A 14,110-nucleotide genomic window follows, 5' to 3' on the forward strand; every position below is an offset into this window, starting at 1 on the left:
CCATAAGTAAAACAGAAACAAACATGAAATCAATGGTAGCTAGAGAAGAAATGGTAAATTCTAGCAAACTGAATGATTCAATGATTATCTTCCTTCAATTATCTTCAAAGCTTGAGTGCAAATGGAAATATTTACTTCAGAGGGTTTTCTAAAGGTTTTCAGTCGTAATCCTTAACTTAATACTCAAGCCTCTCTCAAAAATTCGAATTAATACCACAGATGACTTGTGATCATCAGATGACTTGCCACATATGGGATTTCAAAGATTCCGACAGCGTGACACCTATTCCCCACGTCGAGACGACCAAATTTTAGGAAACTATATATATATATATATATATATATATATATATATATATAGTTTCCTAAAATTTGGTCATCACGGCGTGGGGAATAGGTGTCACGCTGTGGGCATCTTTTAAATCCCATATGTGGCAAGTCATCTGATGATCACAAATCTTCTCCTCCTCACGACGTTTAATAGAATAGCCATGTTGTGGGCTTCCGAATATATGACTTCTTTTGACTTTGATTGCTATAGCCCACTTTTTCCTGCTTCTAGCTCCTTAGTTTTCTTTTTTTTTTTTATGTCGAGCATGTATTTGCTGCTACAAAACAGATATTAAACATATTAAGTACCTTTTGTCCTAAAATGATCACAATTGTAGCTAGAAATATTAAGATAATGTACAAAATATATGATTAAATATGCATATATCAAAATACCCACACTTGGCTTTTGCTTGCCCTCAAGCAAAACTGGTTTTTTTATATTATCATATGATCACATCAAAAACCTAGCCACCAACATTGCAAAAGACAATCCATTTTAAGCTTCTCTGTTACATCAAGATCGCAATGCATATATTTGTGTCTACTGATTCCTAAGAACTTTCCCAATCCTAAATACTCACAATCCTCTTAAACACTTCCTAGTTATTTTAAACAACATTCATGTTATGCATCCCTCCAAACATATCCTCAAAAAACTGTCTTAAACTCAAGGAATTTTTGGTTAAGCTCCAAGCATACATATGGTAAAGTAACCTAGAAAGAGAAAATACAATAAATAATAACTTGGAAAATTGTCTTATTCTTTAGTCTTTTTTTTTTGGATTTCCTGAACCTTTCTTCATAATATTTATTGGTCTTCATAGCTTTGTAGACTCTTATTCAATCAGTCTTTACATTTTTTTTTTCTATTTTTCTATTTCTTTTTCTTTTTTTCACAATTTTTTTTTCTTTTCTCACTTTTTACTAAGAACTAAAAATCCTAAAAATAAAAACATATGCTTAAACAAGAGAACTTAACTTCAACACTTATTGGTTAAAGGTATTAGTCTAAACTGCAATGACTACATAAGCTCTCCTAGATATATTTTAGGTACATGATGTTAAACATATTACATCCCTCAAACTAAACAAGGTTATGCTTTTGTCTCATCATTTCATAAGGATAGAGAAGCCACAAATACACTAGAACATATATAGTCTCAACTAAAAGCCTTAAAACTCGCATCATATCGTCCCACACAACATTAGCAACCTAGGTCTCAACATAACAATATAACAATTTTTATAACTAGATTCCATTTTAGACAATTATTTCAAGTCTTTCTAAAAAAAATCCTAGTTATTTTAATTATTTTTTATTATTATGCTTGCATTCCTATATTCAACCTTATACCCCGCACTTAATTCATACAATGTCATCATTGCATACTTAAACAATTAATGAGCATAAAAGGGAAAAAAGGAAAAATGAAACAAACTCCCCTGGGATAGTAATGGCGAGATCGAATTCAAAAGGCGTGTGGTTGACATCTTGTATAATTATTGGAAATAGTACTTTTGGATTCTCTTCTCGCGAATGTAAATGTGTAGAATAAATATAAACCAAAGAACCTCTTCAAAAATTGTGTTGAATAGGGCAACAATGTGGGAAATATTCACCACGTCGTGGTGATTAGTTTGACAAAATTCAGTTGCGATAAAAGTACATATGTAACGGTATAGAGGTCATGACCATGTCGTGATGACTTCACAGAATGTCTTGGTAAGCCAAAATATAAAACATCTATACTTCTCAATGGCTTAGGACATTTCAGATCTCTTCTTCTATTTAAATTCTTCCAAACTCTTTTTTCATGTGATAGGTACCCCGTAATTATTCAAAGATATGGTCTTCGACTGTAATCTTCTAAAATCTCTCGACTTTTTCCCATAAAAACATACCGTCTATCCTACACAGCAAAAAATAAAGCAAACTTACTAGATAAATTCAGAATACATTATGATCTTTTAGTTATAAGGATAGAGAAGCCACGAATATAAATTCAGAAAACATTATCATCATTTCATAAGGATAGAGAAGCCACAAATACACTAGAACATATATAGACTCAATTAAGCCTCAAAACTCGCATCATATCATCCCACACAACATTTGCAACCCAGGTCTCAGCATAACAATATAACAATTTTTATAACTAGATTCCATTTTAGACCATTATTTCAAGTCTTTCTAAAAAAAATTAAAATCCTAGTTATTTTATTTAATTTTTATTATTATGCTTGCATTCCTATATTCAACCTTGTACCCCACACTTAATTCATGCAATGTCATCATTGCATACTTAAACAATTAATGAACATAAAAGGGAAAAAAGGAAAAATGAAACAAACTCCCCTGGGATAGTAATGGCGAGATCGAATTCAAAAGGCGTGTGGTTGACATCTTGTATAATTATTGGAAATAGTACTTTTGGATTCTCTTCTCACGAATGTAAATGTGTAGAATAAATATAAACCAAAGAACCTCTTCAAAAATTGTGTTGAATAGGGCAACAATGTGGGAAATATTCACCATGTCGTGGTGATTAGTCTGACAAGATTCAGTTGCGATAAAAGTACATATGTAACGGTATAGAGGTCATGACCATGTCGTGATGACTTCACAGAATGTCTTGTTAACCCAAAATATAAAACATCTATACTTCTTAATGGCTTAGGACAATTCAGATCTCTTCTTGTATTTAAATTCTTCGAAACTCTTCTGTCATCTGATAGGTACCCCACAATTATTCAAAGATATGGTCTTCGACTGTAATCTTCTAAAATCTCTCGACTTTTTCCCATAAAAACTTACCGTCTATCCTGTACAGTAAAAAATAAAGCAAACTTACTAGATAAATTCAGAAAACATTATAATCATTTAGTTACAAGGAAATAGAAGCCACAAATATAAATTCAGAAAACATTATCATCATTTCATAAGGATAGAGTAGCCACAAATACACTAGAACATATATAGGCTCAATTAAGCCTCAAAACTCGCATCATATCGTCCCGCACAACATTTGCAGCCCAGGTCTCAACATAACAATATAACAATTTTTATAACTAGATTCCATTTTAAACCGTTATTTCAAATCTTTCTAAAAAAAATTAAAATCCTAATTATTTTAATTAATTTTATTATTATGCTTGCATTCCTATATTCAACCTTGTACTCCACACTTAATTCATGCAATGTCATCATTGCATACTTAAACAATTAATGAACATAAAAGGGAAAATAGGAAAAATGAAACAAACTCCCCTGGGATAGTAATGGCGAGATCGAATTCAAAAGGCGTGTGGTTGACATCTTGTATAATTATTGGAAATAGTACTTTTGGATTCTCTTCTCACGAATGTAAATGTGTAGAATAAATATAAACCAAAGAACCTCTTTAAAAATTGTGTTGAATAGGGCAACAATGTGGGAAATATTCACCACGTCGTGGTGATAAGTCTGACAAAATTTAGTTGCGATAAAAGTACATACGTAATGGTATGGAGGTCATGACCATGTCGTGACGACTTCACAGAACGCCTTGTTAAGCCAAAATATAAAACATCTATACTTCTCAATGGCTTAGGACATTTCAGATCTCTTCTTGTATTTAAATTCTTCCAAACTCTTTTGTCATGTAATAGGTACCCCGTAATTATTCAAAGATATGGTCTTCGACTGTAATCTTCTAAAATCTCTCGACTTTTTCCCATAAAAACTTACTGTTTATCATGCACAATAAAAAATAAAGCAAACTTACTAGATAAATTCAGAAAACATTATGATCATTTAGTTATAAAAAAACAACGAAAATAAAAATAAAAAGGATAAAAATTCTTCAAACATCGGGTTTCCTCCCGATAAGCGCTTCTTCTTGGAGGAGTCTTTAGTAGGAGTACTTCCTACTCTGCATTGTATCAGTTAGGAGCAGAATCTCCATCTTCTTCATTTTCTCTTCCCATCTTCTTTCGTATAAATGAACTCTATCTTTGTACGCTTTTCGAATTTTCATTCTTCTTTTGATTGGCATTTTCTTCGTGTTTTTGTTGCAACCCTTTTTCTTTTTCCAGCAAGTTTTGTTTTCTTATCTTCTTCTTTCGCTGCTCCTTCTTCCACTTCCATCTTGTTAATTTTTGGATCATTTTTCTCTTTTTCAATCTCCTTCTCGCTTATTTCCTCGTCATCACCTGAATCAAACTTTTCTTCTTCAATTGCTTCATCGACCTGAGCCTTGGGTGTAGTAAACTCAATAACTTTAAAAGTCATAGGATTTGAAGCTTTTGGCTTGGTATGCTTTGGTTCTTCAACTTGAGGCTTCTCCGAAGCTTTCAATTCCTCTTCCATCAGTTTCTCTATTTCATCTAATTCATTGAAACGTTCTTCTAATCCTTTTTCTTCTTGTACACGCTTCAAATCACTCACTCTTAACATCTCATCCAAAGACCGCTCATGACTCACTTCTTGGTTCATTTCAAAATTTATTTCTTCGTCTCTATTCGAAGTGTAAGCTTTGAATAATGGATGTCAAAAAGACCTTGTGCGGTGCTTAAATATGGTCTTTGCAAGATTATGGGAATGTCTTCATCTTCTATCTAGTACCACAAAATCCACTGGAAAAATGAATTTCCCAACTTTCACCAACAAATCTTCTACAATGCCATATGGATGAGTTATGGAGTAATCCACCATTCGAATTGTCATTCTCGTTTTTTGTAGCCATGCTAGAGAAATCTTCTTGTAAAAAGAATATGGCATGAGATTTATGCTAGCCCCCTAATATTTGCATATTTAGTTCATATTAAGTATAGATTTTTTTATCACTTATTAGCTAAATTATTGCATATCATGGACAAAAGGTACTTAAAAGTGTTTGAATTATGTTTTCAGTCCAAAAGTGAAAGTCGGAAGCAAAAGGAAGCAGGAGAAGCGGTTGGGAGCTCGGGAATTGAACAAAGAAGAAAACCACCAAAAAAACAACACCTACTCGGCGAGTAGGGTCATCTACTCGGCGAGTCCGATCGAATATCCGAGAAGATAAAGACTTAAAGACTCAGAGACTTATCGCATACGGGGATTAAGAGATGGACTCGGCGAGTCGGCAATGGACTCGACGAGTCGGTTCGCATCTATAAAGATAACTTCTCAGATCGACATTAAAAATTTTGGAACCCTTCTGGAGAGATTAGCTGCGATGGAAGAGCCAGAAGAACCCTAGAGAATTAAGATACAACCTAGAATCCATATCCGAAGGAGATTTGAGGCAAAATTTCATCATTCTACTTAATCTTTTGTTTTCCATTATGGCTAGACAATTAGAATTCGTTTATTTACTGTTATTTACCTCAATCGTGAGCTAAAACTCTTAAACTTCTGTTTGGGGATACAAAATTGAGACTATGGTTTGATTATTGGTAGGATTAATTCAATGTTGGTGGTTTTTGTTAGTTTTAGCTTGCTAAAGAACCTTGTGTGTGAATGATAATTAATTTTCTGTTAATATGTTTATGTGACCACTTTATCATATGTCTAGGACTAATGAACATGAAACTAGAATTAATAAGAAAATTAGGTAAATTCATGTGTGAGCTTGTGTGATGACCATCAACAAGAAGTTAACTAAAGGACCAAATTAGTTAAATATTGCAAGTCTAAATTAACCTGAATAATTAATCTAGTGAATTTAATTAAATTAGACAACTGATCACTGTTTGAGTTAGTTTGTTCACTAAGGGTTAGTGTAGATTTTTTGAGTAGAATAAATATAAACCATAGGATCAATTGCACTATTACCACAATATCACAATATCAACAAAAGAGTTGATCCATTGCACTATTACCACAATATCAACCATAGGATCAATTGAGTTAAACTAAACAGAAGTCCTTCCCATTATTGAATCTAGTTAATTCTTTGTTTTTCTAGCTTTTAGATTAAGTGATAATTAGTAAGTTTCTAGTCTTGTAAAACTAGAGAAAACCCCTATTTATTAATTAATTTAGATAAAATTAGCTTTTAGTTTTAATTTACTGTTCCCTGTGTTCGATACCCTATTTATTTAGCTATACCACAATTGATAGGTCCACTGCCTTTGTGTGTTTATTTTATAAAAGTAGGTTTAAAACTAAGTGAGTTTACACACATCACCCCCAAATTGGCTAAAGCATTTATTGAATTAGAATTTCCAAATTCACAGGGTAAAGTTAATCGACCCGGATCTCCCATCATTATAGGCAATCCATCAATGATTGCAGCAAAACTAAATTCATTAAGAAGAATATTAGATGCTTTTGCTAACTCTTTGCGGTTCGTCATCACATCCTTAGCAAATTTAGGGAGTTTAGTCATAGATTTGAGGAATGGAGCATTGATAGAAAGGGATAGCACTTGTTCCATGAATTTATTTTGTTTCGACTCTAGAGGATTCTCGAGGGCTCGAGATAGATATGGAAAAGGAGGCTGATATGGTTTTAAAAATGAGGAACTATCATTCTTCAGTGGCCACGACGTGGCATGCTCGCTACAGCGTGGGCACTGAGCAGATGAGTTTTTCTATTGTTGGCTCAAACCTTCCTTCTTTTGGTTGTGGATCGGGTTGTTTGTATAACATCCATAAATTTTATGCCAACTTTAAACTTTTTCCATCATAAATAAAACCCAATGGTATTGTTTACAGAAAATGTTTTCAAATCATTATTCAATCAGACTGTCTCAAAATCCAGATCATAAGGATGAGGAGCGGTACGGTCACGCCTTCGCCTTGCCATGATCTCCTTAGGGATGTCAAAAAGTCTCGTGGGACCCCGTTCCCGTGGGGGCTCCGTCCCGTTTGGGGGATTTGTTTTAAAATCGGGGGCGGGGATGGGGGCGGGGGCAAGGTTAACCCCCGTTTTAATTTCGGGGGCGGGGGCGGGGGTAGGCAATCCCGTCCCGAAATCCCCATGGGGACCCCGTTAATAAATTACACATATATTTACATATATTAATTATATAAATATAATAAACAATAACATGATTTTGAGCTTCCAAAATTCATCAAAAAACATGTTTTTAAGTTGTTAGCATAATTTTTTAAAATGCCATAACTTTTTTATTTTTAACATATAAAATTCTGCTATAAATAATTATTTGTTATCTAAAAAATAGCTTCTTTTAGCCTAAAAAACAACTTCTTTTAGCCAAAAAAAAAGTAGCCCAAAATCAATCGGGGGCGGGGGCGGGGGTAATAAAGGGGATTCAGGGGCGGAGTAGGGGGTAGGAAGGCTGAACATTGCATGGGCGGGGGTGGGGGTGGGGGAACGGGAAAATTTTGGGGGCGGGGGCGGGAGATGCACTCCCCGCCCCGTTTGATCCCGTTGACATCCCTAGATCTCCTGAAGTACCTGAAACAATAACTGTAAACTGTAAGCCCGAGGGCTTAGTGAGCTACCCCCAAAATACCAATACCACACTGATAATATCGTATTAGTAATAATCAATCAATCAACATGCATACTGGTCCATTGGCCTGACTGGTCCATCCTACAGGGCCTACAGTCTAACTGAATCTATATTGAGCCTTCGGCATGACTGGGACGCCACATGGGCCTACAGTCTCCCCAGACCGCTTATAGGGTATGTTGGCCATCAACACAAAGCATGACCGCCTCAACCTAACCAACGAGTAAATAATCATGTGCGCATAACTAACATATACTGGCATATACGGACATCAAATATATCTATCTTACTGATCATCAATCATAGCAATCCCTCATAACTAGAGCACCAACCCAGCAGGCCACTAACATACCAATCCCTAAGGATCATAAAAACATAACATACTGTCTATCCTGATTCCGATCTATCAGGTCATAATCTCATACATATTATATCATACGCATAACAACTAAAGGTCCGGCCATGGTGCCTTAGACCCTTTTGATACAGTGAGGATAACTCACCTTGCAGATGTCGACTCGATAGATGAACTCCAACTCTCGGATCACTGCCAAAAACTCCACCACCTATTACCATAATATCATCATACCCATCAGTTCCCAACCTTTCAAGGTACTACATAAACCAACTAGTCAACCCTTGGTCAAAGGCAAAGTCCTCAGTCCAGGTCAACAGTCCATGTTGACCCTTACTCGCCGAGTACCCTCGGCTACTCGCCGAGTGCCTTGAACTCTTGAAGTACTAGTCCACTCATCGAGTCATCGGAGTGACTCGTCGAGTTCCTTTGGTTTACGATCGAAATCTAAGTCCACTCGTCGAGTTTCCTTCTTGCAACTCGACGGTTACACATGCATACATAAATTGGGGAAACTTCAACCGACTCGCCGAGTTGTTCATACAACTCGTCGAGTTCTATGGCAATCTTCATCGGACTCGCCGAGTTGTTCATCCAACTCGTCAGGTCCATGCCCATCTTTATATGACTCGCCGAGTCGACCTTGCGACTCGCCGAGTTCCTTCAGTCCTTAAGCCATACAGACTCTTTTAAGCCATGTAATGGCTCCAAATTATAGATCCCAGCTCCTAAGGCATGCTTTTCACATAAAGTTGCAAACTTTACATGCACGCATAGCTAAAAAGGCTCTAAATGTCAAATCCAAGCTCACAATGGGGTTTCATACTCAAGGAGAGCTTCATACGTGGTCAAACTCAGAGCTTTATGACTCTAGGACCGAAGAAGGGTCCATATCTGAAGTTACAACTTCAGATCTAGCTCATATCCCACAATATCATCACAATCAAATCATAAAAACCCTAGATCTCAACCAAATAAGGTCTAGAAGGAAAAATGAGGTAAAGGTGGCGACTTGATACCTCCAAATGAAGCTAACTGAGGTAGATTTCTGTTTCCCACACTTTTCTTGCTCCTAGTCTCTTGCCCTCCAAGCTCTTCCTTTCCAAAAACCTTCTTTCTAAAGCTTAAGACACACAAGAATGAAGCACCACACGAATTAGGGTTTCTTTGAGCTCTCAAGGACTGCAAGGAGACCAAAGAAGGCTTAAGCCTCTTTAAATAAGGTGCAAAACCCCAGGATTTAGGGTTTCATCTGCCAGCTCCTACTCGTCGAGTCCCTTTATGGACTCGGCGAGTAGGTCAGTAAACACGCGATCCCACCCCGCTGCTACTCGACGAGTAGTGCAACCAGCTCGTCGAGTAGGACTTAAAACCAAAGAAATTATTATTTACATCAATACCTGAGAATCGGGGCGTTACAATTCTCCCCCACTTAACTACTTGCACTTCTCCATACGATTTTTCTACGATTTATGGCCATTTTTACAAAACAGCCTATCATTTCAAGAACAAATCCGGACCATTCTGTGAATATGGACATTTTAACCCAAGTTAAAGACTTCCAAAAATCATAATAAAAATTATGGATAAACTAGACACGTTTCTTGAACTCTCAAAATTTACGGATTCAGTTTTCGATTTCGTATGATTTTTCTATGATTGTTCTAAAGCAGTGCAGAAAGGTTAAAAACTAGTTAACAGCTTATAACTTTCATAACACTTTGTATTATGTTGAGCAAAGTGTATAACAATAAGTACTAACCGTTAAATGTAATTACTTGTTAGTTTATCGTTATAAACTAAAATTTAGTCATTCACGATAGGGGTTCTTCATTCATTTAAAAACACATTAATAAGCTATAATAAGCATAGTATATGGATTTTTACTACATGAGAAAAGTTTTACTCTCAAAACGAATGGGTTTTTCATATACTACCTAATACTAATAGTTTATGGACTCATAGCATTAACGTATTTCATAAAAGGAGTTCTTTTACAGTACTAACATTTTTGATAAACTATAATAGGTATGGTTTATGTTTCATTTACATTTCAAACTTATTTACCAAAGGTTTTCAGTTCAGTTCACGTAAATCTGTTAATGAATAAATTTGTGAGACATTCCCTTCGTGTTACCTTCATGGTAACAAAGTCAAAAGTCCTGTAAATTGTAACCAGAGTCTCTTGTAGGGAGAGCGTGATAGTTGTGTATAGATCTATATTGGGTCTGACAAACCCGCACCTGAGCTGCTTGCAACAGCTAGACCGGCAGGTCTAAGGTGACAAGTGTCATTTAACGTGTGACGCCTAAAGAACGTCGTATTAGGAGACCGTCTGAGTCTTAGCATGGTTATAATAACTCACATGTGGTATTAACAAATCATAAGATTTACAGGTTCCACTTTTATATTAGTGAGTCATGTCGATTTAACTCACCAGAATTATTTTAAGTATGGAAAAATACTTGTACACTCTTATATCAAAAAGGGTTTTATGCCGATTTAAAAACCACATTTATATCTTTAAGTATGGAAAATACTTGTTTAGTTTTGGTCCTAGGATTTAGGAATACCTAACACTTATAAGGAAAATATTGGATTTTCTTTGGAAACATATTTTTGTTAAAACTACATTCATCTAGAATTGTTAGGCTTCGGCTATAATTGTTAAGTGTATATGTTAGAGTTATATAAGAATCTATTCATAATCGACTTAGAATTGGTGGGCCCGCCTTTCTTCCTGTTCCTTGTTTGGTTGTGGATCTAGGGCAGACCCATTATATTCGACGATTTATTTAATTTAAATCTTATATAACTTATATACACTGAGTGATTATAGAAGGAATCTACAGGTCTTTCTAGGGTTCATTACCGCATAACATAGATGCTTTCATTTCACACTTAACAAAGAAAATATTGGGTTTTCTGGATACATACTTTGTCACTTTTACAAAGGAAACAGTTTCTTTCTAAAAAAACTCTTATGAACTCACCAAATTAATTGTTAACACTTTTTCAAAACTACTTGTATTCTCAGGAAATCAGTGAAACAGGAAAACCAACAGCATTTTGAGGATGGGACGATAAATCGTCAAACAGTTCATTTTGTCATCATAATGTAATTGATTTTGAAACATGTAAACTTACTATGATGTAACTTTTTTAATTATATTTATGATGGTTGTATTTACTTTGAGCATTATTATACTCGTTGTTGTGATACTATACATGAAGTCCTCCACCCCCGAACGTTTCCGCCATCCTTGGTTTGGGGGTGTGACACATACTTCCCTCATGGGAATAGGAATCAAGTCTATCGGGAAGGATACCTCGAAAAACTCCAAATCGCATCCCCAGTAGAACGAAGAAGCAGAAACCCCGTGCTCGTTGGCGATCGACACTCGCAACGGACACTTTATCTCATCCACCGGCACACTAAACCCTCTACTGAAAGCCTGAGATACAAACAATCGACTCACCACCGAGTCAAATAATACCAAAGCAGGCAAAGAATTTACTAAAAACATGCCTAAACACAGGTACTGTCACAACTGGCATTTTGCTAGGAAATTCTATTCTCATGTAAACATCATCCATTGAAAAAGGCTATACTAAATATACTCTATTCTCATTCAAATACATCGCATATGTTCAACTAAGGGTTGGAAACCCTAGAAATTCCGGCTCAAATTCATTATGGACTAGGATTCTCTTATTGGGCCTAATGGACCAATAAACTTTCAAATCGACTATTTGGGCTCTACTTGGACCCACAATCATGAAACTAGATTGTTTTGGGCCATGTGGGCCCAAAATAATTCATTTTTATCTCTAATAGGCCTTGTTGGGCCATAAACTCCCTTTCTTTTATTCAAAAGGGGTCGTGAATCGTCCTTAAGCACAATGGGCCGAAAATTAATATTGGGGCTATGAAGTTCGATCAAAGCCAAGAAGTTGAGCCCAAAACCATTTTTCTTCATCCCATTAGACACATTTTTGGCCCAAGGTAAAAAAAAAAAAAGGGTAAATTGCATGGTGACACATCATTTTTACATGTAGGGTTCCCATGCTAAATACCCTCCATGCAAAAACTAATCTCATGCATCAAGACTTCTATCACTTCAAACCACTCTTCTCTTTTCCCCTCTCTCCTTCTTAATCTCGGCCATAGGGCCCAAAAATCACCAACACACTTATTTTACTTACAAATCTCTTAAGGAAAGCTCACAAGAACACTCCTACACTCTCCTCTAAATTTTCGAGAATTAGAGGATACTTCAAGAAATTCTTATTCAAGATCATCAACTTTGGTAAGTTCCCACTTAGATCTATGATATAATTTCTTGATCTCTTCAAAGATCTCCACTTACATCCATATATTTGTGGATTATGTTCTTAGAACCATCCACATCTTCAAGATCTTTTAAAGGAAGTAAGCTAGGCCAAAAACAACATCATCATCTCATATCTTTTCATCAAAATCGAACCAAACCTCAAGGTGAGCTTCATACCCCCTATTTTTCGGTTTTCATGAGTTTTTTTTTTTTTTTTTTTTTTTTGGGGGGGGGGGAATACAAGCAAATGTGTAGATCTATGGGTATATGTATGCTTGGTGTGATTTCTATGTTTATATTCATGTTTTTATGATATTGTGGTATAGGATCTAGTCAAAAAGTACTTAAAACCGAGATTTACATTAGGTTGTATGAAACAAATATAAAACATATTATTACACACAAATTATTTCTAGGAAAATGACTAAGTTGGTTAATATGAACATTTTTGGGCTCAAAATGTTAAAGACATAAAATTTAAGGGCCCAAAATGACAAAATATGAATTCTGATGGTTAAAATGAGACAAAATAGTTTTATTAAAGTATGTTCTGGAAATATACTCTCTTGAAGGATTAAAATGTAAAATTTCAAGCATAATGGGCCAAAAATGAATTTTTCGGCCCAATAAAGCCCAATATGTGAGATTTTCAAATTTGAAGGGCTGAAATTGTACTTCTCTATAAAACACGGGACTACTAGTGCTCCAAGTCCATTTCAATGGTTAAAAATACTTTTCATATTTAAAAAGGACCAAAGATGCAAAAAATTTCTATTTTGGGCCAAAAGTGTAAAAGTTGTGAAAAATGAGGCTTCAACCGAGAAAACTTCATTTTGAGGGACTAAAACTGTTTTCCAAGCAAACTTGAGATGAAAAATACCTTTTCAACAAGTTTTAATACTAAAGTGTCAAGAAAAATGGTTTAAGGACTAAAATGGAAATTCTTTTATACAAAGGGTCAAAAGTGTAAATTATCCATAAGAAAGGGGCTGTAAAAAGTAATATTCTAATGTGTTAAACAATAAATCCATTATGATGAAATACTAGTACCACGACTACCGACGAAACATAATGCACCTTCAACACCAAAAATCGTTACTAAACGAATTGATTCGGTCTCGAATCAATAATAAATCAAAAATCTATACACGACGATACTACAATACACACGCTAACATTACGGGAAGTCAATACACACGCGGAAATTTACCAGACGTCGATACACCATCTTTGGGCCCGAAAGTATCAAATCGTGCTTGTTGGGCCTAGCTAGCCCAATGACATGATCTTTAGACCCGAAGGAAACTCGCTTACATGATATTGGGTCTTATACGACCTAATACCGTGTAAAAGGACTTTCAATAGCTCATGTGCTGTTAGGCCCCAAGGGTCCTTTGGTACTGCTAGCAAAGTCGAGAATTCACCAAACGAATTGATTCGGTCAATACACCTTCAACACCAAAATCGTTACCAAACGAATTCATTCGGTCTCGAATCAATAATGAATCAAAAATCTATACACGACGATACTACAATACAGACGCTGAAATTATGGGAAGTCAATACACACGCGGAAATTCACCAGACGTCGATACACCATCTTTGGGCCTAAAAGTATCAAATCGTGCTTGTTGGGCCTAGCTAGC

The sequence above is a fragment of the Lactuca serriola genome, chromosome 3 (assembly GCF_051521515.1).
Source record: "Lactuca serriola cultivar US96UC23 chromosome 3, Lser_US96UC23_V15, whole genome shotgun sequence".
NCBI lineage: Eukaryota > Viridiplantae > Streptophyta > Magnoliopsida > Asterales > Asteraceae > Lactuca > Lactuca serriola.